The sequence below is a fragment of the Nomia melanderi genome, chromosome 10, assembly GCF_051020985.1.
Source record: "Nomia melanderi isolate GNS246 chromosome 10, iyNomMela1, whole genome shotgun sequence".
NCBI lineage: Eukaryota > Metazoa > Arthropoda > Insecta > Hymenoptera > Halictidae > Nomia > Nomia melanderi.
In genome coordinates this window covers 13,389,334-13,396,168 of record NC_135008.1, presented here as the reverse complement: position 1 = coordinate 13,396,168, position 6,835 = coordinate 13,389,334, and the positions used below count along the sequence as shown (strand labels likewise).

General features: G+C 35.9%; 1 long non-coding RNA gene across 1 annotated transcript; it reads left to right on the top strand.

Annotated features, from left to right (window-relative positions):
* The first annotated feature begins 1,426 nt into the window (after window positions 1–1,426).
* On the top strand, window positions 1,427–4,224 carry LOC116428793 (uncharacterized). Its single transcript, XR_004235354.2, has 3 exons — window positions 1,427–1,542; window positions 1,967–2,105; window positions 3,638–4,224. It is a non-coding gene; the product is annotated as an uncharacterized LOC116428793 (long non-coding RNA).
* Window positions 4,225–6,835: the final 2,611 nt, after the last annotated feature.

Genomic DNA, 6,835 nt, shown 5'->3' with positions numbered 1-6,835 from the left:
GTTTCGTTGATAAACATCCGGCCCGGTTCCGACGGTGTGTTTATTAATAATTTTGTGTTGACCATGCTAACGGAAAAGAGGAATATCGAAAACAAGCGAATTTTAAAATCGAAATTTAATCTTGAAAAATAATAATGAGCGCTGCAAGGAGTAAATATTATAATTTATTTATCATTTATCCGTGAAATGCCGGGGAAAACGGTAAGTAATGTGGTTAAATGTGGGTATGTGAATAATGCGTAGTTTCCTTTTAAATAGTAAAAATAATGACAGGAAATTGAAAATTCGCAATAAAAATGTATTCTAGAGCAATATTTACAATAAACATTTTTCTCTTATAATCAAAGAACGTGATCACCAGAGTTTCTATTTTTGATTTTTGATGTTACATTATATTAACCTTAGAGAGCTCTTTGTGAAAAATTGCATGGAGTGATTCTTAGTTTCAGACAGAGCTAGGTAAAATATTATTTTATACAGAACATTGTAGACACAATATTTTTTCTTCAAATCGTGCGTATAAGTATGAAAATAAAAAGCTTTATTTGTGCACTACGTTTTAAAAATCGCGCGCGCGCGCGCGTGTGTGTACTATATATATACACTGTTTTATTTGATGAGCGCTACAAATATTTTTATCCACATTTTGAAATATGTGTGTTTACTTTTGCCGGATGTTTAGGTAAGTATCCATAGAATAGCTCAAACCATGAAAGTTTTCAGCGATGCATTTTGTTGCATACGAATGGCCATGCTTGAACTAGAAATAAAATGTATTATTACCATTTGTTTGCTCAATTTATTTTTTGCCAAAAAATATGCCAAAATACAAGTTTAAAGTATTTTATTTATTTTACACTTCGAATAATTTAAACAGAATTATTTTATTTACCGAAATGTTGTTTTCAATTTAAAATATTACTTTACCAATATTTTCTTTATGTTTCATCTTATAATTCGTTCTGTTTTTTAAATATTTTTTTCTAAATTTCGCTGTTTCCAGAATTATATTAAAAGCACCGTAACAAATTGCATAAGTTTCAGGAACAGTTCTTCCGCGTTTGAAGCGCAATTCAATGTTTACTCGTTGCTCCATTTTAAGACCATGACGTCAGGATGAACGCTAGGCTATCTCTTATTTCATTCACTATACAAACAACTGAATGAAATTAGTGCCGTTTAAAGCATTTAGAAGAAGGATGCGTAAGATGTCGTCAACATGCACAAATATGCTTTGAAAATATTAGCACTCGCGTCCAGCTACTGTCTGGAAATTTCATTGTCGGACTTTGTGTGTATGATCACTTTGTTTTTCACGTGCTCATATTCAGTCTTTTATGCGCTTCACCGCGCGCAAGGCTGCTCGGAGGAAGGAGAATCATCTTTAACTTAAAGTTTGGCTGTCAGCCAGAAGTCGCCCGATGCCGGTCATTTTTAAAAGTGGTGAAGATAGTAACGCTCTCCGAGCCGGAATAACGAAGTCTGTTTATAAACGGAGTCTTTGGAATTAATTTTTCCTAAAATACTTGCAGGCACACCTATGTACAGTCTAACATAGCACTTTAAAATTCTTTGATACATTCACCACGATTTTTAAATACATACAAATATTGTATCTTTTCTCGCATTCTTTCCTTTTTCAGTTAGCTAATTTATTACACTAAAAGATAGCATACACCGTAATTGTAATATTTTTATCATTCTTATCCAACGAATGTAACTGTTGAAACTTAACGAACCTCCTTTTATTTTTCTTTCTTAAAATTTTCTTTAGTCTTCCCTCGTTGAATACAAAGTTGCTCAACGCGTTCAAACAAAAGCTTCGTATGTGTCTTGATAATAAACCGGATGTTTCCCAGCAATTTAATATGTTGCTTTAACAAATCAGTAATACGTTGCGAGGCATATTAAACAATTTTTCATGTGATCTTCATAAATGAAAACCAGTGCTTTTACTCTTTCCCAGTTAATTCGCGTAACCGGAGAAAAGTGGTGGAATAACAAGCGTGGAACAGCGTGCAAGATTATCTTTTATTTCGTTTCCTTTCATAAATCACGAATGCTGCGAGTATACTGCAGACTTCGGAATTGCGCAACATAAACGGGTAAGAGATTTAAGAAACACCATTAAATATCAAACAATGCTCGCAATGAAATTTATCTCGAGGAAAGAATGCGAGGTCGAATTACGTTTCCCAGCTGGTTTCAACTGAGAAACGTATGAATTTTGACAAATACTTGCAGCGATATGTGATCCCGAATGATTGATCGATACCGTAATTCAGGTGCACACACACGTTTCGAAGTTTATCATTCGCATTATCGGTTTATTTGATATCGCGCTGTACATTTGTCTTGCGTTTTGACGTTTGTTTTCTTTGCGTTAAGGTACTTATAAGTTATTCCAGCCCTCCGGGGTGAGTTTCTTGCAGTATATCCACTGCGTCGAGGAAATCCAGATGTTCTTTAAATTTGTTACGAACTCCGCCCCGCTTGTTTTTGAGGAATTTAATGCTGGTAATTAAATAACGGCTAATTGCGACGGGCCCGACGTTTGTCGAAGTTGTAAATCGCATACAAATTGTCCGTACCGTTGTATCTAATTTAGAGTTCATCTTTGAGCTGCAAAAAGCCACGAAAGTTCTGTTCGATTAAGGTGAATTCGTTTTGTCGATGGTTCGTTTCAACAATTTCTCGGATACGGTATTCTCTATGATTAGTGGAACGCTTTAGTTAGTTAAAACTTTATTATTATTTTACTCAATGGTCTACTATAACATTAAATGATACATAACAATATATAGACAGTACTTTACTCAAGATATTTAAAAAACAATAAAACGATATAAGTTTGAGCATAGAATACACGAACTAAATATCATAAAAGGAAAATTATTGAAAAAAAGTAACAACTAAGATTTTTCATTTCAATCCATTCTTCAACGCACACACAGGAAAGCGGTACATAATCAATCATAAGACATCACATATACAAGTATAACACATATTTGTTACACCCATCATTAAACCGTATCACCAAACTTTGTCTACCGATTCCAACTTCTAAATCAAACGTACACTAAAATAGCTGCATATTAACCCCTTGTCTTATAATTTCTTTTGCAAGTGTGCTTAATGAAAGTACTTTATTGTTAAAAGAAAAGAAAAGATCTTGATACTTAATCTATGCCTACGTTCGCTGTGAGGATTAACGATACATAATAGAAGACTAATAACTTGTGGTGAAGATTTTAAATAGAATTTAACAAGCATGAATATTACTCGATTCCTTCGTGTGCAAATTAAATATTACTTTTCTATTATTGTAAAGTACTCCGATTGTCACGAACACTTTTTCTAAAATTCTAACAGACCCTCTGGAACACGACTTTACGATACCTGGACTGAAGTGAAAAAACTAGAAAATGGTTGATTTCTACGCTGAACCCTTATGTGCCGCATATTGGCTGCAGGCCGGCCTGCTAAAGTACCGGACGGAAAGCTGATGGTCACGAACGTCTCTAAGAATAATTCCCGTGTCGTAAAATTGTCCCCTTGTTGTCCTAATAATTATCAATTATTATACTTTGGAATAACGATTAATATAGAATATGCTTATCATTTTATTCTTTTCCAGAATAAATTATTAATGACAAAGTAGCTGTACCGATCACAGTTGGGAAATGAATCGTAGGAAAAGAGGTTGATTCAACAACTATTCTACACCTATAACCAGTAACAAATCTATAATACAAACACATTGCAAAAGTGATCGCAACAAATATCCTACTCCGAAAAGTTACTGTTTCCACGTCATCCTCTCAGCAAAAGATACAAAGTACCGGTTGACGCAACTTCCAACAAGAAAATAAAACACGAAGTAGCTTTCGATTAACCCTCGAGGAAGAAAAACACGTGAACTTGTAGAGTACACAGCCTCGAAAAGTATCGGTGCAGCAGCGCGTTCGTGTACCATAAACCCAGTCACCGCGGTTGGCCGAAAGAGGCCAGAGAGCATTCGGTTCCCAAGGACGCGGGTGCCAGATAAAGGAGGCAGGAAGAAGCATTTTTTAAAGAGATTCAAGGACTATCGGCGCCCGTGGCACGCTCGAGTGTCCGTTCCGGCCTCCTCTTACGAGAAAATCGATGTCGACATCGAATCGAATCGAATTTCCGTTATGCGTCTCGATGACGAGCGCAGCTGAGTAAAGTGGTATATAAGAAGAAGAATCGGGATAAGGGGACCGGTCTCGGGGTTCAGTGAGCGCCGAGTCGGGACCGACGTCTTAAGGTAAGTTCGAAATCCGTGAAACCTCGGCTCGATAACGCTATAAATCTAGAGCGATCCGTTTCCCTCTTTCTCCCCCTGCTCTTCACCCCTTTCGTTCTTTCTTTCCGAGAAGAACCCGTTTCTTTCTCTGTTCCCAACCGCGGCTGTAAGGTGTTACCTTAAGCCGCGATCGATCCAGCCGAGTGACAAACGTCCGTGAATAAAATTCGACGTCGTTCCGATGCTCGGACGACGGCGCGGCGCGGTTCTGTTCCTTTTTCATGCCTCCCACCACCGCCACCCCCAATCTCGCCCGGATGGACGATCCTCGCCACGCGCCGCTTTATCCAGCGATGTTTACCGCGACCGACGCGAACATACGGGGGAATGCATCCGGGCCGAATGTCCTACTTCGAGGACGCGTGCCATATTGATTCGCGTTCGAAAATTTGCTCCGCGCGTACGGCTCGCAACACGGCACGTTCGTGGGTCTCCGTGTAATAAGGGAGTAACTTAACCCTTTGCACTGCGGAAGCTTATTTGGTGGGAATACTCAAGGTTCTGTGGTAAAATATAGGCGACTCTTTTTCGAAGGTATCTTAACTAAAACTACCAAGTAGTTAAATTAATTTTATAGAATTTTTATAGAAACTCCAAGAGTGCATCTGTTGAAAATTTAATTGATTTACAATTCAGTTTGCATATTACTAAATCAATTTCTTGAATCATTTCTCAGAGAAAGATCTGTTGGTTTTATAATAATTGCAAAAGGAAGAAATCCGGAATGGGTAATTTTGACCCGTCTGGTAGTTTTAGTGTTAACGGGAAATCATACGTAAATTAGGAAACAATGGTATTTTATTTCGATATTTTGTTTGTTTAATATTGAATATCAAACTTTGTAATTTTGTTACATCAATCTATATGGCGAGTAAAAGTTACCTCTCGGGTGTAAAGAGTAAACCCTTTGCACTGCAAAAGTTTCTTTAGTAAAAATACTCAATCTTTCGTGATGAGAGGTAGAATCTAAAAGTCAACAAGGAGTCAAAAGCGGAATCAAATTTTGTTTGAAAGTTTCACGCATTGACGTTTGATACGAAGCTTCACATTGAATATCAAACTTTCGATGTAAATGAATATCAAAAGTTCGACTGCAGACATGAACCGGTTTTGATTTTGAGAATTTATTTATGCCCTATTGCAAATGCGGATAACTGAAATCAAATCACCACTTCATGAAATTAATAATTCAAGGAAAATGTTGAATATATCAGAACGTACTTATGTTACAAGCCAATGTTAGGTTATCCCGAAAGTTGTTCCGAAACGTTATTGTTTTATGCACAGTCCAATCATATATTCTCAGTTCGATCAATTATTGATTCGATTTAGTTTATACATTACTGGTTAAAATTATTAATAAAAGAGGAACTTTCTACAAGAACATAGTTACAACATATTTGTAATTTAAATATATTGAAAAAGATCGATTTGTATTTATGTACTTCTAACAACTAATATATATTACGTAATTTACGACGAACAGTAGGCGCGATTTGTTGAACAGTTTCGGTAGCAACGGGCGAAACAAGTCTCGCTTGAACTCGCGTGACCATTAATTATCGTCGATCTACAAACGCGTTGCGGTGTTTTACACTTAATTTCTAAGACAGAAACATTAGTAACAATACTAATTGCTCAGGAGTCGAAGAGAACTTAAAGCGAACGACTTCATTAAAAATTAAAACAGAATACCGTGTACGGTGCTCTAATGATTATACACTCCAGTTATACACACCGTGATCCGAGATATAGAGAAACGAGCTTATAGCCAGGAAGAAATCTCCATTCCAACCACTGGATGATTTTAATTGATTCCATTCGACTCCGTCCGACACTATCGAATTGCGTTCGTTGCTGTTTTAACCCGGAACGATTTAAATCGATCCAATTGAGAGAATGGATACTATTAAGATTCTCTGTTGCGAAACGTGCGCTGTTCGCTCCTTTCGAATTCTATGGACTGATAAAAAGAAATATTGATTTTTACACTGACCCTCGTAGGATCTAGTGATTGTGTTCGGTTTAAAATCGCGAAGCTGCGATAAAAATGCTAGGCACAAAGAAAATAATTACCGTTCGATTAAATTAATCGAATATAACAATTTCATTTCATTCATATGAGTTTATTATTCGTAGCTCAAATTATAACCAAATTACTTTATTATAGTTGAGAAGAATAAATTAGATATTATCATAGAGATTCATAATAGTAACGTTAGATATTATATTACGTAATACTAATTATTATAGTTAGTATACAGCTTTTTAATAATAATATTAAATCAATCTTCCATTTTTCAATTTCTTTCACTATTTATCTTATTAAGAATGTCATATCGATGGTATATAATTTGCGAAGAAGAATTAATTTACAAATTAAAACACTTGCATTTAGTTATTTAAATCAAATTAACAAACGTTTATTAAAAAACTGTAATTTTGGGAACACTACGATTTTTCTCAACCGAATAAATATTAAAAGCGGTATACATCGAAACGGGG